Here is a 24,205-nt window from a genome sequence, read left to right on the forward strand (position 1 = left end):
TAGGTTCCTGACCTACAGACTCCCCAGACTCTGTAATAGACTGCCCATACATGTCAAGCAGAGCGCCTCTTTGGCCTCTTCAAAAGGAGCCTTGATGATTGGATGGGAGAAGGGAAATTCATCCTGGGGATCACATCAGCAGCACTGCTAGACACGGGTTCCAGGGAAGTAAATAGTGTGGGAAGAAATAGCCAGGGAATTGTTATGGCTAGGCTTGTATAGGCCCTAGGGTCGATAGCCTACTACCAACCTATGAACCTATGATTCTATTAAGACATATATTTTTTGGGACTCTCAACCCCATTAACGGTGCATGTGGACATATATGTTTTAATTATTTTCCCATTATCTACAGATGTAAGTCCATATATAGCTATATAGATATATATATATATCTGCTTGCATATATATATATATATATATATATATATATATATATATATATATATATATATATATAAAACTATGTCCGTATATACCTACAAAGATATATATCTACTTACATATATGTAACTTGCTGTGTATATTTACACATATAGGTGTAGACATATATATATATATATATATATATATATATATATATATATATATATATATATATATATATATATATATATATGTATATATAGATTGTCTATATATATATATGTATATATATATATATATATATATATACATACATGTGTGTATATATATATATATATATATATATATATATATATATATATATATATATATATATATATATATATATATATATATATATATATATATATATATATATATATATATATATATATATATATATATATATATATATATGTATATATATATATATATATATATGTATCTGTTTAGATATTGATATATTTACACACACACACACACACACACACACACACACACACACACACACACACACACACACACACACACACATCTAAATGTTGGAATGCATTCTCTGTACTGTTGAATGACTGGGTTGGATGGTATGTTTTTGAAAACATCAGGATTATGTATATCTGACATGGCTTAATGGTAAATCACTTTGGCTATGGCATGCAGGGTCCTGGGTTCAAGACATGTAGTGGCTGTTAATTTTGTTGCTGGGCAGAAGATGGGCCATTGGATACGGAGTGATTAAGGCACTTTAAAGCAGTTGCAAGTGGGTTTGAGTGGGTTTGCACTGAGGTAAGCACTGCTAACTTCCGGTTACAGTTTCTTATACTCAGTTAGCTTCTACATTGCTTAACCTGTGTAGGCATAGCCTTCCCCAGGGCAAATAGGTTTAAACCCGCTTACTGCTGCCTAAATGTGTTTACTCCCACTTATCCCTGTGCTCATGTGCTCATTTCTTTAAAAGAAAAGAAAAAGGGGTTGATAGTAAAGTGGTGAAAAAAAAGGGAACAAAGAGGAAAAGACAGTAGGGAAAATAGCCAGGGATGTGCAGGAAGGGTTTATGGAAGGTCCATAGCTGCCCATTTCTTCTACAGCAATAGCTGTGCATATACACTGAATTTGGAGGTAGATTTGGACACTCAGACCCCTGGGAGGGGGTAAGGACAACAAAAATAAGGTGTGATGCCAATTAGACTGGATTACAGGTTTGCAGTGGACACGTGTGTGAAATGGACAGCTATGTATGGGGTGAGATTTTTTTGTGGGAGCAGATTGATATTTTTTTTTTCAGGTGAGAGTGGGATTTTGGGGAAGGGTAGTAGGTATATTTGGGGAAGCAGGTTGGGTAGGTTAACAGCAAGACAAACAAGATGCATACAGGGGCAGTATATGACACATGTGGGGGGTAAACACCTTGATGTGGGGGTGTTTGGAATTCGGAATCCCATGAGCCCCCTAGTGGAAACAGTGGGACTGAGGACCCCACCCATGGGCAGTCACCACTGCAGTTTCACAACCCTTAAGGTGGTTGTGCCGGGGGCTGAGTCGCAGAGCCAGGCTGACCCTCTAATCATGACACACGGCCCCTGATCTGGCGTAGAAGATCACCAAACAGCTGTTTTTTCTCTCTAGGCACCATGACTCCAACCTGCAGACGGGTGACAGGTGCCTGTCTGTGCCCACTGTCGGGGGGGGGCGAGCCCCATCCTCTGAGGCAGTTCTACCCGAAGGTGGTGGTGGTGCAGGACCAGCGGACAGGGAGGTCCTGGGTTGTGTCCCAGACATGCTGGTGCCCGGTGCTACAGGCAGCTGAGGTGGGCAGGTGGGTCCTCTGGGACCGGCCTTCCCTAGTGTGCTATAGTGTTAAGATTTCATCATCATATGTGGGTTAGTAATAGTCAACACACTTCAGGGTTAGGTATAACAGCATGCATAGATATTCCTCATTAACCCAGACACCAGATACGGAACATTTGCATAGCAATCAGAACACATGCACAGTGGTAATAAGAACAGCATGCAGGTACATTGATGGCACCATGCCACCAATGTTGGAATAATTCAATATAGCACATACATAGGAACCATTAATATATTTATCAAACAACTGGACAGTATCAGAATATAGGTGACATTATATACCAGTTGAAGTGGGTATGTTGATTATTGTTGGAGATATGGTAGGGGGAGAGAAAGATGTCAATTAACAACTAGTATATTCCTGCAGTCCACATTACTTTCCTAGTCAGTGCTGTTATCTATACCTTACAAGTTTTACTACACTACCCTATAGGCTTAGTTTGGACAGTGATATGGCTGTCGTCATCATTACACATGATCTGGTTTTACCTGCAGTATACACCTCTTACCTGGTATACCTGAGGAGGGAATGTTTGTTAACACTAACTGTTTCTGCACTTACTCCCAGATTCTGGGTTAATGTTGTGCACATAGCTATCCAAATCTTTCTGTACAGACTCTGGCCATATGTTGACCACATGCTGGTGTACTGGGACATATCTTGACTATTGCGCTCTTCCACTTTTAGTGACCTGACACACACATATACATACTTTCCTACACAGTTATATTCTGTAGCACAGTGTGGGTGACAGTGATCAGTGATACTTTATTATTCAGAGAAACTGCAACACTCACAATACCCTACAATACCAGAGTGAACAGTACCGGTACAGGTTATAATGGTCTGTACTTCCCAGCACAGTGTTCGTACCCGACGTACCTGTGGGAGCAATGTTTGTTAGCACTACCTCACTGATGCCACACAAACTTCCATATTACACATTAGTAGTATGCACATACATCTCACTCTGTTACTGTACACACTCTGGTCACAACTTGACAACATGGGAGTGTAGACAGGACATACTTGAAATATTACTCTCCTAACAGTTTTGCAGGTTGCTACAGTGACAGGTTTGTTCTCATAGGTGTTTCACAATCACTTGTACTCCTTGTTTGCTGGCTAAACATCTGGGATCATCCTACAGACTTAACAGGGGAACAGGGGGACAGGCAGCAGATATGGGCCTATATACTGGACAGTCTGGTCTCATCTGTACAGTTGTGGGGTATGATTCTGTATGCAGCCTACATCCACTCCCAGGATTCAGACCATGGCTGTGTCTGCTACAACTTAACCACTGTCCATCACAGTTGTGTCTGCTATATAGATATTGCTGTATATCTCCTATCTGATTTCTGTCTTATTAATCCCCTGTGCTTTTGCATTCTGACCTTGTATTACAACACCCTTATACAGATTTCCTAGACAGTTATATGTTGTAGGACAGTGTGGGTGACAGGGATGTGTAATACCTCAATATTCAGAGCAACTGCATCAGTCACACTGCCATACAATACCAATGTAAACAGTACCAGTACTGGGTATCATTCTTGTATTTTGGGCACAGTGTTGGTATCTGACAGACCTGTGGGAGAAATGTTTATTAGCACTACCTGAATGTTCCCACACACAGTACCAGATTCCACATTATTATTATGCACATATGTCTCACTCTGTTACTGTACACACTCTGACCACAGCTTGACAAGTTGGGGTGTAAATGGGACATGCATGGCTTCTTAGTCTCATAAACTACTGTGGAGTTGCTAGTGTGCCAGCTTTGTTCTCATAGATGTGTGCCGATCAGTTGTATTTACTGTTTGCTGCCTATACGTCTGGGATCATCCCACTGATTCCCTGGGGGGGGTGGTTGATAGGCAACATATATGGGTCACTTTACTGGACATTCTGGACATTTCTGTACAGTTGTGGGGTATGATTCTGTATGCAGAGCATTACCACTGGCAGGATTCGAACCTTGGCTGTGTGTGCTAGAAAACAACAGTTCACATCTCAGTTGCATGTGATATTCAGGTTTTGTTGTCTGCATTTTCCGTTTTCTGTCTATGTGTCTCTCAGTTGTGCTAAATGGCCTCTGGGATTACACCTGTCATATACAGCCATTCCAACACATTCAATTTATGGTGCACAGTGTGTGTAACAGTGCTTAATACTACAGGACTATTACATGATTGCTAATCTACATTACCATATGATACCAGAGTATACATGTGTAGTCCAGCAGTTTGACCTTTACTGTCAGGTTATTACACTTTTATTAACATACAAACAATATGAGACTCTTCCTGCCATAATCGCTAGTGTATGCAGTACTTGCCTTGAACTGTACAGGTTTTATACAGGCAATTAATTTACTACTACTTTTAGTTTTATTTCTTATGGCAGCAATTGCATGAGTATTATTGACTTGCCTCGCATCGCAACCTCACCAGTTGACTGACATGGGCCTCCTGGTTTGGTGCCTGCTCCATTGCAGCTGCGTGGGACATAAGATGAATATTTAGTCATAACTATCCGTGATATACCTGAGCTGGCAATTATTACATATATAGTTGGGTGATACACATGACTGGAGCATCCTCTGCCACTCTAGCCTCTTGGAGCCACAAGTCCAAGAGGTCTCCCTTATGCCGCTTCAGGTCGGCATAGTGATGTCTGACCTACTCAACAGTTTGGGGTATGCCAGTGGCACTGGCGAGGTCATGAGCGAGACAGTCCCAGACCTCTGCCTTATATTGCGAGCCCTGGTACTGGCCCTGCAGCAGTATCTGATCATGGTCTTTGACAAGGAGTCCTGCCATGACCTTGGACTCCTGGATGCACCAGCGCTGTGCCTAGAAGCGCACACCTTCTCCCCTTACTGCCATTGTGCCAGCAAAGAGAAGCTACAGCCAGTTATGAGATGTATTTCTGCCTCTTGACTTTAAGTAGGGCTGATTTCTCTCACTTTTCCGTGATTGGCCGGTTATGAAAAGGCTACGCTATGGACAAATCTGCTTACCTAGGGTTGGCATTATTTAAAGGGATATAACACTAGGCACATTGAGTTAGCTGGCCTACATATTGCTTACACCTCCTAAGCTGGCCTGTGAAGTACTTAGAATTGCTTACATTAGACTTTGCATTATAATTCCTTTTTCACATTGAGTTATTATTCATTACACTTTATATGTATGCCTGGTAGCCATGATTCATATGTACGTACACTGTCTAGGGTCCTTATGTTTTACTGCGGATTTCAACACTCTGTTGCAATTACACATGACTTCTGGCCTTACTGCTGTACTCCGGTTCACATATTTATTTTATGTAGTGAGTTAAGGCACATATGTCTGTATACTGATTCCTTTCACAGGTTCAGTTTGGTTTTACTATGGTGAAGACGTGTTTGCTGACACCTCATTCTTCTGAACTTCTGTGATGGCTTGGTGGCTAACTACTGTGACTATGGTGTATAGGGTCCTGGGTTCAAGACCTGCATGGCTGCTTATTTTGTTGATGGGCAGAACAAGGCCCATTGAATACAGAGTGATTAAGGCACTTTTGAGCATTTGTAAGTATGTTTGCGTGGGTTTGTGTGATGATAAACACTGCTAACCTGCCATTATATCTGCTTACAGAGAGTTAGCTTTAGAATTGCTTAACGAGTGTAGGCATTGTTTACCGCTGAGGCAAACGGGGTTAGACTCACTTACTACTGCTTAAATATGCTTACTACTGGTTATTGGTGCTTAAACCTGCTTACTAGTGCTTTATTCATTTTGACACTGACACCTCACAGGTGCATTTACTACAGTACTCCAGTTCATAAAAATATGTTATTTAGTGGATTTTGCAACATATATATTGATCATAACATGCTTTGCCATGGAAAATGGAATGTGCTGCAGTGGGGCTCGACCCAGGAATACCTGCTTGTAAGGTGAATGCTCTGGCCACTACACTATTGCTGTGTGGCTTCATTTGCATATATCTTTCTTGTTATCTTCTTCAGCTATTTAAGCTGCATTAACCATAGCTAAGTGATGGGCACAGACGTGCACCCATGGTTAGCTTTAATCAGATTTTTATAAAAAAAAGGGGGGGGTTGTTAATTTAATTTATGTAAACTGTTGCTGTTGTACACATGGGGGACTGTTGGGGGGGACATGCGGATATCTATGAGTGGTCTCGCTCATTTCTGACCCCTTTCTGCTGTTCTTCATTTGGGGGTGTGTATATTCTGAGAGCTCTGCTCTCAGACATGCCCCCTGCACTCTTTACCCGCTCTGTGTAAGAGTAGGAGCTTGGGCAGCGTGCCTCATTACTATGCATGGCACGTTGCCATCCTGCTCCTAAACAGCTGCCTCCATGCAGGACTATGATAGTCCTGCACAGAGGAATAGTAAATCCAGTGGACAGAAAACACACAAAATACAATTGATGACAATATTCCAGTACAAGGACACACATAAACACATACAAGACAAAGCATAGCAGTTGCCACCAAGTATGACAAGGGGGGTAAGTCCCCCTGCACACCACATGTGGGGGCCAAGCCCCCCACACCCCCTGCTAATTAAATATATCAACTCCGAAATCACACTCCACAGAAAAAAATGACGACCATACCATCACATGTTTCATGACTGCCTGTTGTGACCTTAGTAATGTTCTCTTTAAACTTGTTATACTACAACATAACTTATGATAGTGTAGTGAAGTGTGATCTCGGAGTTGATATATTTAAGTAGCAGGGGGTGTGGATGGCACTGCTTCCCACATGGGGGGGTGCAGGGGTGCTTGTCTCCCTGCTTATACTTGGTGGAAAGTAATATGGTTTGTGTTGTCTAAAGCCAGTATATGTATGCTATGTGTTTTCAGTATTTTGGGATTCAGGATTTTGAGTTTTCAGGATTTTGAATTTTCAGGATTTTAGGCTTCAGTCTTTTGAATTTTGAGATTGTGATATTTCAGGATTCTGAACTGAAACCATCTCCATACATATATATCTGAAAATATATATATATATATATATATATATATATATATATATATATATATATATATACACACACAAAACCTGAGTGATTCCACAGAGCTTTTTCCCTACTGCTGAATGACTCTACTAAATGATATGTTTGAAAAAGCATCAGAAATTACTACAGGTGTAGTAGTACATTTTTGTGACTATAGTGGACAGGTTCATGGGTTTGAACCCTGGTAGGACTGATTATTTTGTTGCTTGGCAGAACAGTGGCTGATAGAGACAGAGTGATTAAAGTAGTTTTAAGTGGTTTTAAGCAGGTTTTCATGGGTTTGTGCGAAGCTAAGTGATGCTAACATATGGCTAAACCATACAGTTGCTTAATCTGTTTTGGCTTCTCTTAGCATTGCGCTTACTTCTGCTTAGTCCCGCTTACACCCGAGCTAATTCCTTTAAAAGAAAAGAAAAAAGGTTATAGGAAAGTGGTGAGAAAGGGGCATGCAGAGGGAAAAACAATATGAAAGGTAGCTAGGGATGTGCATGACAGGTGTAGGGAAGGTCCATAGCTGTCCATTTCTTATACAGCAACAGTTGTGCATTTGTACGGAATTTGGAGGTGAATTTGGACACTGAAACCCCAGAGACAGAGGTGAGGATAACAGAAATGTTTTGTCAAGCCAATTGGACTGGATTACATGTGTCCAGTGAACACCTATGTGAAATGAACAGCTATGTATGAGGCAATAATTGTATTTGGGACAGATGCTATTTTTTTTTGTTAAGATGAGAGTGGGATATTGGGTAAGGATTGTAGGTACATTAGGGGAGGTAGGTTGAGTAGGGAGACAGATGAGACAGCAGACAGGAGCAGTGTATGACACATGTGGGGGTAAACACCTTGGACGGTGAGGGTGCTTGGGAATCAGAGGCCCATGAGCCCCTATATGGATACGGTGGGACTGACATCCCCATTTGCAAGCAGTCATGACTGTGCCTTCACAGCCCTGAGGGTGGCTGTGCTGGGGGCTGGACAGGAGGGACAGCATGCTCCTCAAGGTGTGCCAGGCAGCCCTCCATCTGGCACTGTTGACCACCCAACTCAGAGCAGATGACACTGCACACCATACCCCAGAACTGACGGCGGATGATGGAATCATCTCCATGCCCAAGCCCCAGTGGTGCAGGGCCTGCAGAAGATGAAGTTCCAGGGTGGGTTCTAGATGTGCTGGAGCCTAGTGCCATGGCCAGATGTGGCAGGAGTGGTGGATCTTCTGGGATCAGCCTTCCCAAACGTGCTATGGTGTTGAGGTTTTCCAAGATATATTGGTTAGTCATGAACAAAACACTTCAAAATTAGTTTTAAAGGCATGAATGGGTGTTCAGTTAACCCAACACAACAGATGTGAAACAGTTGCATAGCATACAGAGCACATGCATAACTGGAGCAACAGTAAGCATTGTAACAGCATGCCAGTAACAATGATGGAAACAAGCTGCCCACAATGGTATTTGAACAAGGTATGTTAACATGCAACCAATTAATTATATGAACAATAATGTAACACATGTCCCAATATTAGGTTTGGTAAAAACATACCCGTAGTATATGAATAATAATTAGTGATGCAGCTGAGTGGTAGGGGAAGAGAAGAAAAGTCCATTAACAGCTGCATAAGCCTCTATTTTTACAACAGTACTGCTCAATAATCTAGAGGTCTGCCCTCACTTTACATCTACTTATGGCCTACCTATGACATACCCATATTTGTAAAATGGGCCATGTAGACGGCCTTCTGTACAATGGTGCTCACATGGTGCAAAACTGTCAGGTTGCTACCAACCGCAGTGCACAAGTCACCTCACACCTAATTCCATGCTCAGTACATTATTACTGTCATAGTTAGTGTGGATGACATCTACTACAGCAGGTGGAGTGATGGCTCTCCTGGCATTTCGTTTGTGGTAATGCTTCTTCTACCTGTCAATAATTGGGTGAGTGCCTCTTGGGGAATGGCAACATCAGTAGGTGAATGTAAAACAGTGGGCAGCTTGAAAGCATCTGTACACCTGGTCAGCCACAAACCACGGCTATTGTCCTGCACCTCAGATACATATATCTCAAAAAAGTAGATGCCCCAGATTGATCCTTGGGGTACACTGTTGTGGATGAATCTACTATTAGAGGTGGGTTCTACTACTTTGACTGAGTGGGTACTATCATTGGGCCATAATAAAACACCACAAAAAAAAAAGAAATCCTCAAAAACTCCAACACATAGCAAAAAGCAGACGCCAACCACGAAGATGGAAAACCACAACACTTTATTCACATGTCCTGGTACCTCGGCAATTCGCCTTCAGTGGAACAATACATCAAATAAGACCCATCTCCTTAAATACAAATACATCAAACTCATTATTCTATCAACCAATTAATAAAAGCTGTGATAGAAGCTTTTTTCCCTCCTTTTTGCTTAATTGCTTTACAAAACAGTTTGATACCATTTTCCATAGAAATGCCCATAAATATTTAGATACTAGTTTATCAATAAATCACTTTATCCAACATTCAGATTATACAATACTTCTTAAATAAATGAATAAATGGTAAAACTACTCTAAACATTTGATGTCCTATGAAAACAACATTAAGCAATATTGTATATTATAAATATTTTAAATATTTTCAAAATATCTTTAAATATTTATTAATACAAAATATAAAATACAATATATCAAATGCAAAATATAGAATGCAAAAACTTTCTCATGAAACAGAATAACTCAAAAAAATCATATCATATTTTATAAAGACAAACCTGCATCTAAATTCAAGCCCCCCGCATATAAGGTGTGAAAATTGAGAATCAACTTATTTTCTAATTTGTTAAGTTCTGTCCTAAAATTTCCACCATCAAAATGAAATGAAAATGAATCCCTCAGTTTTTCCATTATGAACTTTAACAAAATGAAAAGCCACAGGACTATCCAAATTCTCCCTTCTCACATCCCCCAAATGTTCCAAAATGCGAACCTTAATCTTTCTGGTAGTTTGACCAATATACCATAATGGTAGAACACAATCACACCCTAAGACATAAACCACCCCTTGTGATAAACAATTACATTTTTCAAATGCCATTTCATACCATCTAAATTTCTAACCAAATGACATACAGAAAGGTGTTCTGTATGTCATTTGGTTAGAAATTTAGATGGTATGAAAATTAATGGGAAGAGTTATAGGGCGTTTGAAAAATTTAATTTAATGTTTAGAGTAGTTTTACCATTTATTCATTTATTTAAGAAGTATTGTATAATCTGAATGTTGGATAAAGTGATTTATTGATAAACTAGTATCTAAATATTTATGGGCATTTCTATGGAAAATGGTATCAAACTGTTTTGTAAAGCAATTAAGCAAAAAGGAGGGAAAAAAGCTTCTATCAAAGCTTTTATTAATTGGTTGATAGAATAATGAGTTTGATGTATTTGTATTTAAGGAGATGGGTCTTATTTGATGTATTGTTCCTCTGAAGGCGAATTGCCGAGGTACCAGGACATGTGAATAAAGTGTTGTGGTTTTCCATCTTCGTGGTTGGCGTCTGCTTTTTGCTATGTGTTGGAATTTTTGACTTTCATTGGGCCAGTTAGCTACCCATCTGGTAACCTACAGTTTGGTGCCTGGCTATGTAGGTGTATGTATCCTGTCCACCTGGGGATTAGTGTCAGAGGATTGGGCTAGGTAAAGGTAGCCATTGTTCACCATCTTCCCCTCATTCCTGTGTTTGTTGACCACTGCAGAGATGTCAATCAGGTTTAACAGGCCTGATCTCCCTTTGACAATACCATGGTGTATAGGCCCATGCATTTTGATGTTGCCAGTGTCCCTGTTCATAATGTCCTTGATATTGCCTCCCATGCCCTTGCAGAGCAGGCTAGTTAGGATGATGTGCAGGCTGATGTGCAATAATATTGGCTGGGTTGGTGGATTGCTCTGCCTGTGTGTATAGGGATGACAGTGGCTGTCCTCTGTACAGATGGGATGACACCGGTGCTCAAGTTGTGGTTGACTACAGTGTTGAATGGATCTGAGAGCCAATGCCTATGTTCATGTGGGATGCAGCCAGGGATGGTATCATGCCTATGGAGACCTCTGTGTGTTGCCTTTGAGAGGGCATTATGGACCTGCTTCCTGATGAGGAGGGAAGGGGTGCAGGCACTATACATGCATATGTGTACCACTGGGGGACAGGGGTGGTGGTGTTTACACTTCACCTGTCTGCAGCCGGTTGCCTATATCTATGCCATATGTGCATGTGGTGTTATTGACCACCACTAGAAAGCAGATTTGTGTGTTGCCCCTGGAATTGCAGACACATGGGTGGAAGGCCTAGTGATTTGCCTTGGGGGATGAGTCCAATATGCACTCAAAGACAGCCTTAGGGTACATCACCTGTGCCATTATTTACTTGTGCAGACCAAGGCGGCATTGCTTCCAATGAGACACCTGTTCCTTCTTGGCCCATCCAGCAATTGTTTCTACCTATTATGGTATTTGTGTATTGCTGCTGTCCACCACAGGCATTTACCCTACTTTGAAGGAGATGATGTTGTCCTGTCAGATACTGCTGAGTCCATACAGCTTTGTAGGTGCCCACATAGTATTGTGTTCTGGGTCTGAACACTGCTGCTAGTTCCAACAAATGGGACATTGGCTGTACAGCTACTTCTACCTGCTCTGCGAGGATTTATAGTAATTTGTGTACAGTTCATTCTGTTTGACACTGTAAAGGGGTGGGGAGCAGGGGAGATGGTGACCTGAACAGTGATGGATGGCAATGTAATAAGATATTACCAAGGGGGGTGGCAGTTTAGGAGTGTTACATTGGTTACTCATGTTGCTTAGGACCAGGTACGTGAGATTCCCACCTGCCGTAGGGGTGTTGACTGTCTGATCTACTGCATTGACATTGACAAAGCCAAGGAATCTATGTGCATTCATGTTCAGGTAGCATAGGTCAGGCACACTATGGTTGGATATTTGAAGTCACTCAGGAGCAGGGTAGATGATTGTATCTTGACAGATTCCAGCAGATCTCAATAGGTGTGGTAGGTGTCCATAGTCATGGTTAGAGGCCTGTAGCTAGCTATAGGTTCATAGGTTCATAGGTTCATAGGTGTGTACTAGGCTAATGGCTCTGGGGCCTTTACAAGCCTAGCCATAGGATTACCCTGGCATCATGCCACCCTACCTTAGTTCCCAGTGCCTCTGTCGAGTAGAGCCACTGGAGTTATCCCCAGGGTGAATTTTCTATTCCCATTCACTCATCAAGATTTCTCTTGAAGAAGGTCGGCGAGCTGCTCTGCTTGAAATGTATGGGAAGTCTATTCCATAGTGTGGCCAGTCTCTGGGTTATGAACCTGTCCCTCCAGTAACTTCTGTTAATTGTGGTAATGAGGTTGAGGTCTCTGGAACATGTGGTGCAGAAGGATTGGGATTTCTTTAGATGTAGCATTTCTAACAGAGCTGTGTCAGACATGGCTTTATGAGTCAAGCAGAGACTGACTCTAAGTAGGCGATATGAAACAAAGAATAGTTGGAGTTTTTTGAGTCTGTCCATATAAGACAAGTGTTTAAGGCCTAGGATCCTCTTTGTGAGGTACTTTTGTGGCCTCTCCAGTTGTTGCAGGTGTCTAGTGAGGTATATGCCAAATGGGGCACTGTATTTGATGACTGGCCTAATGAGGGAAGAGTAGAGGGAGACAATGACCTCTTTCTTCCTGGATGCAAAACCATTAGTAATGATATGTGCCACATAGAAGGACTTTCTGACCACAGTGGCAATGTGGTGATCAAAATAGAGGCTGCTGTCAACCTGTGTTCCCAGATCTCTTATAACACTATCTTGTGTTCAGTGGACTACCATTGATGTGGTAATTCATGGGAACCGGGTTTTTCCCAAAGGGTATGATGAGACAATTTTTGGCATTGAGCTTAAGGCCATGGTTCTGACACCAGTTGTTGGTCTCAGGGGGGACATTCTGTAGGATGTTGACATTACTTGGAGAGTTTATAACAGCTCCCAACTTGAAATCATCTGTGAAATTTGTCAACCAGAGTCCCTTCGTTTTTGCCTGGACGTCAGTGAAGTAGATACCAAACAGGAGAGGACCCAGGACTGAAACCTGTATACCTCCACTTATGATTAGGTGGCAGTCTGATTTGGAGTCATGTACTTTCACACTGCGGGTTCTATCTGTGAGCCAGTTTGCAACCCACCTAGTGATATAGGGGTTGATGCCTAGCTTAGTGAGTTTTTCTATGATTCCTGAGTGGGGAATGTTATCAAAGGCCTTGGCCAGATCAAGGTAGGCTGTATGAACCACCTTGCCTTCATCCACAGCTCTGATGACTGACACAAAGAAGTCAACCAAGTTGAGTAGGCATGATCTTCGCTTCACAAAACCAAACTGTGTGGGATCCAGAGTTTGGAGATTCCCTATATCCTTGTTTATTAGGTCCATGATGATGCATTCCATAGCTTTGCATATCAGACTCGTCAGGCTAAAGGGTGACAGTTCCCAGGGTCTGTAGTCAATCCTCCTTTGTGGAGAGGGATGACTGTAGCAGTACACCATTCAGTAGGGACAAAGCCTGAGGTGAGGCTGTGATTGAACAGGGAATACAGGTGAGGTGCCACTTCACTCTGCAGTTCATGTAGAACACAGCCAGGGATACTGTCAGGTCCCATAGAAGCTGTATTCTTGGCCTTGGACAGTGCTGTTTTAACCCATGCAGCATTAATACTGGGTGCATGGCAATTTACTGGTATTGTGATTGGTCCTATGGGGAGGGAGAGAGGGATAAAGTTGGCACTTAATCTGTTGGCCAGTATACTGGCTACTGGCAATATCTGTTGACTCAGTATAGGAGGTATCATTGTGCAGTAGCTCAGAGCAAATCTCGGTATTGACATGGAGATTGTTTACATAACTATAGAAGGTTATGATTTGAATAGGCATTTTGTCAAATGTTAACTGTACTCAGGATGTCACCCATGTGTCATGCTGTTTGACCAGCCTGGAAGTGTGTATGTGTATGCTAATGTTCAACACTCCACCTCTTGTGGCTTGGCAGGCCTCCATTTGGGGTCTAAACATATGATGGGATGATTTCCCTGGCATGGTTGGTCTGCTCTCTACAGCTCGAAAGCAGGTGTCACTGACTGCACAATTTTCAGCATCCTACAGGACAAGGTATGCTTGCATTGACATGGGTGTCATGGTAAGACACCTAGCTCCTGTTAGAATAGGACATCTGCACAAAGGCACACATCAGTGGTGGGCAAAAGCTAGCAAATAGTGTCACTTTATGAATCTAGCTGAAACACACTTAGTTGCCAGTATAAACAGTGTCACATTTACAGGTGTACTCTGCAGGATATGACATCTGACAATGAAATGTATGCTAATTTGTTATGACTTCGGTCTTTAATGAGTTGCCAGTGATGTGCCAGGCAATACACAACTGTCTAAAGCATTGACTACAAATATGAGGCAGACATGTGGTCAGTCTGCAAAACTCTGGACAATTGTCAGGTATGGGCTCAGTATATCACATACAGTTCAACACACACATCTGCACCTGTAGTGTAGTATACACATACCCTATGTACATCTCTTACATTTGTAAGACAAGCATATGTATCAGAGTAGCATTCACAGGTGACACCTGAATAATTACAACATCCCAGCTAGCTGGCCTACCAGTGACACACTCAGTATTGGATAACAGAGACTTCATTAGTAGTATTACATGAGCTGATCTTTGCTGGTGTAACTCAGGGGATAGAGATGTGCTCCATGTCAATGCAGGCAGGGCAAGCAGAAATGGCCATAGGAGCTGGACAGCAGCATGTGAGTCCAGCAGGTCTGTTGCAGCCTAGTATTTAATATCCCATTTGACATCATTGCATCCCCCTTTATGCATTCCATTACAAGCTTACATGATTGACATACTTGTTATAGTGCTCAGGAGTTCCCTCACAACAATGCAAATGGTTAGATTTGTGTAGTCACAGTCTGTCTTTGTGTAGATGGGTTGAGACCTGTGTTACATAGGCAGCAGTTGCCTTTTGTTGGTGCTGCTCATGAGCAGGTGATGGCCTATGCACCAGTTGGTGTCTCCCACTTGCTACATGCATCCAGAGCAGCCGTGTTGTCTTTCCATTTGCCAATGCCATATGCAACACAGTGCTATAATTTCGGCCTTCATGTGTGCCTTGCCTCTTTTTCTTGCCTGTAAGGAGGACATTATGGAGGTGTGGGGGCTACAGCTTTACAGACAGTAGGTGGGAATACCTCTCAGGAGAGGACATGTGGAGACAGCCCAGCAACATGGGGAACAAAGCTCCAGAATTGGGTACAGATTGTAAGTGAGTATTGCTCTTATACACATAGAGGGTTGCTAGTTTAACAGCATTCACCTGGACATGCATTTTTTGTGTGACTTGACGTCTGATGGTGATATGTCTCTGACATACCTCTCAACTGTCCTGAAGTCCATAGACTGCCAGGGTTTTGCCTATTACGTTTGGTCTGTTCCTCAGACAACATCTGTTTTTGTGGAAGCAGTAGGATAATGTGAGGATTCTAGACAGTAACTGTTGACATCCATTGGTGTTTCAGACATCATATCATTCAAGGATGTTATATTACAAAAAAGCCTGTGACACTGGCAACTGTTTCAGTTTGTAACACCATTATGTGAGATATGTCCCTCTTTCTGGCCCCCTGGCCCCCAAGTATGTCATGCTTTGTCCAGATGTCTTGCAGTAAGAGGGTCAGAGGTATGTGATATAATTATTTAGTGACTGCACTCAAGGTATCATCCCATTGACTTAGCAGATTCCTGGAAGTGGTATGCGGCAGTGGCCATGAATACGGTCTCACACCCTAGACATTTTGTGGATGTCTGTCTGTACATATAATGGTTATGCATGACTGGCCATTGTGAAGTGACTTGCCAAGACTGTGTAGCAGTGTTGTGTGTAGATGTTTGTTTGGCTGAGTAGGGAGAGTAGCAGATGTGAGTGTCACACATCCTTTTTCTATCTGACTGTTCATGCTGCCACTGCTGCTGGTGGTCTATCGGGTGTGTATGATTTTAGGGGCATAATGAGAAAGGTCCTGTAAAACCTCAGGATTCCCAGTACACTGTGAGTTGGATCAGTATATGTCAGTGTAGTGTCTGACTGCGAATCAGGATATGTTCGTTCAAAAAGTCATTTTACTCTAGAGTTCATTTGGGGTAATGGTATGTTGCTGTGACTGTGGTGCAAATGGTTGTGGGTGGACATTTATGAACCACTATCTGTGTTTCCCTACAGTTTCATCTCTGTACTGTATGATATATTTGGATATACATCGATAATTTCCCAGAGCTGATTTGGGCTAGTGTCGTATTCATCTTACTAAGGTTCAGAAGGTGCTGTGTGACATGGTTGGTGGCTATCACATGTATTTCATTCTGTTACATGACTGCAGTCCAGATGTGTAGACACTGTTCTGATGTGTGGCTCATATGTTTTCTCTGTTGGACATGACAGTTCTGGGTTTCTGTGAAATCACTGAGATGATGTGAGCATTGACATCAGTAAATAATGACATTCATTTGTGTTTCAGACCTGGAATGTATCTGCCATTTTATGTTAAAGCAAACCATGCCACTCTAGCAGACTTCTACATATATGACAGACATGTTTCAAAGATGTCACTGTCATTTGCCTTTTATTCTCCCACTTTATTTGGCTTTTTGCAGATATGTTGCATTAAGAGGTTGGTTATCTGTTTATATATATCTATGGATGAATATATGTGTGTGTGTGTGTATATATATATATATATATATATATATATATATATATATATATATATATATATATATATATATAAACACACACACACACACACACACACATATATATATATATATATATATATATATATATATATATATATATATAAATAGGTTTACCATCAAATGGTCGACAGTAACTTGCTCAACAGCCACCTCCTCGACCATGGTAGGAGTGACTGTTGGAATGTGTGCGTTCATTTGTACATCCGTTTAAAAGGATGTACATGCACAGGGAGTTTCAGCATGTATTTCAATGGGAGATTTCCACCTTACGGTTGACAGAATTTATCGACATTGCTGCGTCGATTATACAAGCTACTTTATATTAATGAGTCGATGTTGTTTGTCATGGAAATCACCTTTCGTGGACGTGATTTTCATCCTTTTGATAGTAAACCATATATATATATATATATATATATATATATATATATATATATATACACACACACACACACACACACTCACACACATACACACACACACACACACACACACACACATATATATATATATATATATATATATATATATATGTATATATATATATATATATTATATATATATATTGGGATCTATATATACATATATATGTATACTGCGGTGGTGGTGCTGCGGTAGCATTGTCGCCTCACAGTTAGACGTTGCCCGTTCGATTATCAGTTAGAACGTCTTCTGTGTGGCGACATGCTTGAATGGGCGTTCCTTCATTGAAGGTTGTGCATTAGGCCCGGCAAGCCAGCATGTAAAAATCTACTGCCAATCATTAGCGGACTGGAGTTTCACTGTGGTGACCCCTAACTGGGAAAAGCCAAAAGACACAACGATATACTTATATATGTATATAACAGTATTATGTATATATGATTCCACCTTATGTTTTAATGACTGTTGTGCATGATATGTTTGTAAAAACATGATCAATTTTTCCAGCTCAGATGATGTAGAGGTATGTTGCTGTGATTGTTGTGCACAGGGCCCTGTGTTCCAGACATGGAAGTGATTACCTTTTCATTAATGTTAACTGACCTGAATGAATGATATGTTTGTAAAAGCATCACACACTCCCACAACTTAGATGGTGTAATGGCATGTTGCTGTCATTGTAGTGCACAGCATCCTGGGTTCTAGACTTGGCAGGGCTGATTGTTTTGTTGCTGGGCAGAACAAGGACTGATAGAAACAGAGTGATTAAGGCACGTTTAAGCAGTTGTAAGTGGGTTTGTGTGGTTTTGTGCAGAGCTAAGCGATGCTAACAGACGGTTAAGCCCTGTTAGCTTCACTTAGCACTGCTTACTCCCGCTTACACCAATGCTAATTTTCCATAAAGAAAAGAAAAAAAGGGTGATAGGAAAGTGGTGAAATGGGGGCAAGCAGAGGGTAAAACATTAGGAAAAGCAGCTAGGGATGTGCAGGATGGGTGTAGGAAAGGACCATAGCTCTACATTTCTTTGGCAGTAACAGCTGTGAATTAAATGTGTAGAATTTGTAATTTACAGCCTCAAACCCCACATGGAGGGGTGTAGGCAACATACATTTGCAGAATAATCTCTGGGTTGATGGATTAGTTTCATTGTAAGTGGGGAGGAAATGCAGAGCTATGTATAGGGCAATTTTTTTTTTTGTGGGACAGCTGCCCTTTTTTTTAAAGTGAGAGTGGGATGTTTGGGAAGGGTTGTAGGCATGTTTGAGAAGGTATGTTGGGTAGGATGGGTTACATTTGCAGACAAGACAGACAAGACAGTAGACAGGGGTGGTATTTGACACATGAGGGGGGTAAACACCTTTGACGAGTATGGTGTTTGGGAATCTGAAGCCTATGAACTCCCAAATGGATACAGTGAGACTGAGGTCCCACCCATGGACAGTCACCACTGCTCCTTGATGGCCCCAAAGGTGGCTGAGCTGGGGACTGGATAGGAAGGGAAGCCTGCCCCTCGAGGTGCACCAGGTGGCCCTCAATCTGGAGCAGCTGTGCACCCAATGCTTTTGGATGGCACTGCACACAAAACCTCAGAATGGACTGTGGGTGACAGGCTACTGTCCACGCCTGCTCCCAAGGAGAGGTCGGGACCCACCCCTTGAGGCAGTTCCACCCGAAGGTGGTGCAGGACCAGTGGACGAGGAAGTCCTGGGTTGGGTCCCAGATGTGCTGGTGCCCGGTGCCATGCTCAGTTGATATGGGACAGGTGGATCTGCCAGGATCTGCCTTCCCAAATGTGCTATGCTTCTGAGGTTTTAAAAAATATGTTAGATAGTCATGAACAACACATTTCAAGATTAGTTATAACAGCATGCATGAGTTTTCCAATTAACCCCATAAAACAGATTTGAAACATTTACATAGCAAAACCAACACATGCATAAATGGTACAACAGTGTGCATCATAACAGCATGCCAGTAACATTGACGGCAACAGGCCACCAACAATGGTATTTGATCAAGGTATGTTAACATGCAACCAATCAAATATATGAACAATAATAGAACACAAGTCCCAGCATTAGGTTTGGAGAAAAACATACCCATAGTATATGAATTTTAGTATTGATCCAGATGAAGGGTGGGGGGAGACACAAACAGTCCATTAACAACTGTCTATGCTTCTATTTTCCACAATAGTATTACTCAATACTCTATGGGTCTGCCCTCACTTTACATCTGCCTATGGCCCATAGCTTCTGTAGCACAAATATACCTATTACACTGTCAGCCTAGAATGGTATGGGGCAAACTGTGACAACTCTGGGTACATGACTAGAGGGGACTCGTACATGCCACGGTTACATATCTGGAAAAGGAGAGGCCCCCTGCACTCTTGTTATGTGATTGTGCTATTGGCATACTTCAACTGGTTACCTATTTGTGTCCAGGGCTATTGGCAATAGTGGCCACTAGCCATGACAGCGTGACACTTGAAAGACATGTATCGGGAAGAGTGCATGTTGTATGTACCTATCCTGCTGTCATTTGCAGGCATGTGGTGGGACAATTGTGACAGTTGTACACAGTTTATTAGTATACACTTCATAAAGCTACTACCAACATTTCTTTACCTGTAAAACCTGTGGAGAAAATATATGTTAACACTACCTGACTGTTTTTACATTTATTTTTAATTACTTGTGTGTACAGATGCACACATGTTAGTACCACTTCCTTAATTTGAACCATGTCTGGGTGTGCAAAATTAACAACTACACTATTTATCATCACACTGAGCTACTGAGGATCAGCTATTTCTTGCTTCACTGGTTTCTACCTAATAGTCTCTTGGTTAGAGAGTCTGAACTTGTAATCCTGTGATGAATGCATGACAGATAGTTATTGTACTGTGCATTAATCCTTTGGATTACTACAGTCTGGAAAGCAAAGGTTAACATAAGGCAATGCTGGATGGAGCACACTTTGAAACTTTACACATTAATAGTCAGGGTTCAGAACTTAGTGCAGTATATAGTTTACATTTCAGTTATATCTTGTTTTACAGCTCCACCATCTACAGTTTTTCTTAACAGCTGATTCACAGAACAACCTCAGTTAATGTATGCTGTCACAGCCATATTTGCTGTGAAGAACCTGTATACATTCTATATGTCTACAACAACATACCAGAGTGAACACAACAGTTTTTTGTATGAATCTTTATTGCACATCAATATTAGTCGGTCAAACTTTAATTATTCATTTCACACAGTAACAGTTTGCCTAATAACAGTAAGCAATGTACTCCTTCTTAGCTTTTTGAAAAATATACTGCAAAATAGACTTGTACTCACCAGCCTGTCGGCGCAGCTTCAGCAGTCTGTCAGCATGGGCTTCTATGTTACTAACCCTCGCTGCTGCAGCTGTAGGGGAGAAAAACAAACATTATGCATACCTGTTATCACATTCTCAGGCTAGTATTTGCTACAAGCTACTTGATAGTGATACCTAGTACTGGAGCATTCTGTGCCTGTGCATCTTGGATCCACTGGGACGAGAGCACCCATTTGCTCTGCTTTAGGTAAGCATAGTGGTGCCATCAGTCTGGGGAATGCCAGTAGCACTGGTGAGATCAAGTGTGTGATGGTCCCAGGCTTCCTTTTTGTATTGTGAGCCCTGGTACTGGCCCTGCAGCAGTCTTTCCTAATGGTTTTCTACAAGGAGTCCAGCCATGACCCTAGACTCCTGAAAGCTCCAGTGCTGCGCCTGAAAGCATGCTCCTTCATCTACACCAGCCATAGTACTTGCACAGATGAACTATAACAGATTCTGTCTGTATTCCTGCCTGCACCATTTACATAAGGTGATATTCCTGCCCTTTGCCGTTATTCTATCCTTCGGAAATTCATGCTAATGCATAACCTGTTTTCTATCAACTTTCTAAGTTTGTAATAGCAATATTTATGGTGTCCCTATTTTTAGGGATCCCCCCATTATTTGATCTTTGTCCACATTTCCTGCCTTAATAGGTTGCAAGGAGTCATATGGCACTTTTACAATGCAAGGGGTGTGTCACAGAACCTGTAATACACACACCCTGTATTGATTTCTTGCTCCCTTATGTATTTCAGTGTCTTTGGACACTTAAATACTCATTTATGTCATTTCACTGTCAACAGAACACTGAAATACTGGCATAATATTAGAGAAATTCACTAATATTATACCAGATTAGTTTTAGAAAGGGCCATATGGCACTTTCTGAGTGCAGGGTGTGCGTTAACTGTGTGAGCAGTGCTAGAACATGCCTCCTGCACTCGTTCACTGTTCTTGTCTGTACAGCCTTTACGGTAGCACACCTTCATGAATATGCAAGATGCGCTGCTGTTTGGGATGTACGGACATGGACATTGTTCAATCTGTGCAGGAATAGCACCATTCCTGCATGGAGTTTATTGAAGCCCACGGAATAAGTATATCCAAAGGGCAACTTGTCTTCTTTCAGTCTTCTTCTTTCACAAGAGTTAACTGCTCAGTGCTTCATCCCCATTGAGGGCAAAATGACTTTGACCTCTGGTTTCCATCAGAAATTCTGCAGATGTACTGAATGCAAGACCTTCACTACATAGACCCCCCCTTCCCCGAAAGAAGTGAGCAGGCTCCAATTCAACATCATTCTTCTCTTTCCCCAAGCAGCTCCTGCAGTACCTGGAACATGAATTCAACATAGGTCAGCTAGATCATAGTCAGGATTATGGAGCTGATGCTTAAAAAATAAAACAAAGAAACAAAATATAAAATAAAAAATCAAGACATTAGCTGTTACCCTTTCTCCAAGTCAGATAATATTAGTGATTTTGTAAACAGTGCTTAAGACAGTTCAACAGCTGAAGTTTGATATGTCAGTAATGCAAGAGGCTGTTTAATGATGTATGTCACTTCAAATGTAAACAAAACAATACTTGACAACTTAGTTATATGTGAGATAGTGAATATCTGTGGTAGCAAAGTCTCCTATATGGGTAGCACAGTGCTTCACCAATTCAAAAGCACTTTTTTAGACAGCAGTGGTAAATATTTCAGCAAACTGGCAGTTTTGCATGTTTGTTTCCATGAAGTATAATTTGAGTGTGCATGTTTCAATATTTCATAGTGGACCTGCTATGAAGCATTAATATATTAAAATCATTTACAGATAAAAGTCTTGAGTTGCAGACCGTACTGAGGAACAGGCAGTCAGCAGGGCACATACTCAGCATTTTACCCATTGCATGGCCTTACCTTCCTCTCAAGGGAACACAGCAGTGCATGTCTTTCTTTGCACATATGCATAAAATACTAAATTCACACAGATACATACTTGTGATTTTCTAGTACAAGATAAAATCGATATTTTTGATCTTTCAGTCTCAGTTTTGTGCATTTGTAATAGAATTTGCATGAATTACTTGAGAAACATTGTATATATGATTACCTGCTTATAGCAGAGAGTTTGCCAGTCAGAAAGCATTGTAATAATTACAAACGTAAATAATCTTCCTTAAAATGTCATTCATTGTTTTCAGATATGTTTAATATCATCTGTTTGTTTTGGCAGCATAATAAATCATTCATCTGCTTAAGACAATAGCATCAAATTAAAATATCTGTCCTTCACTGAAAACTCATGGAGTTATTCATAAAGTCTTGGAAGGAGTATGCTCTTCTGCTGAAATTAATGATACTGATTGTTGCCAGAGACAAAAACCAATACACTGAAGAGAGACAGACTGCCTACCATTCTTGGAAGCTACATGAATTAAGTGGGTGGGAGCAAATTTCATCTGTGGGTCTTAGAACTGGTTGCACAATTTGAGGACATTTTAGCTTATTCAGGAATGAAGCTACTATACATATCTATCTGAATCTTTTAAAAGCTGCAACAAATTCAGCATTCCACTCACTGAAACTTAAAATGTATTAGTCTGAGGAGCAAGGATAATATGGAAAATACATATATTTTTTTTGTGCAGATGCATCCTTATACTATCAGAGTATATATGCCTATCAGACTTTTAAATTGTATTAGGACAGATTTGTCTTGTGTAAAATAACATGTATTCATCTGTCTGACACCTCTTCAGTTCTGCATTCTAAGGAAAGACAATGCCAAATACCACATGTAATCTGGAAAGCTTGTTAAAAGCATATCTCAATTTAAGTCGTATAATATTACGTTCATGTGCTCCCTGACTATCTTATCAAAAGACTATGGGTTCCATTCCCACCCCAGGAGCTTGGATTCATTTTACAGTATGCTGCAGTGCAACATAAATGGGTGCTGCATTCCTTAGAGTGCCTTCCTTCAAAAAACATGCTAAACTGGGCTCCCATCTGCCAGACTTAGTGGTAGGTTAGCTGATGTAAACAATCCCATTGCATTTATCAAAACAAGTAGGGAAAATTCACTAATGCCCATGCCAAATTTACCTTAGTTAGTATAAATACCACCTTTTGCCACTCATGAAAAGAGGTTGCTGTCCTAGTAGGACCAACCCAGTCAGCAAAGTTTAAATAAAATAAAAGTAAATGTATATCTAAAGTGTTCTTCTAAACAAACGCACT

Source organism: Protopterus annectens, chromosome 4.part1 (assembly GCF_019279795.1).
Source record: "Protopterus annectens isolate FY-2018-M chromosome 4.part1, PAN1.0, whole genome shotgun sequence".
NCBI lineage: Eukaryota > Metazoa > Chordata > Ceratodontiformes > Protopteridae > Protopterus > Protopterus annectens.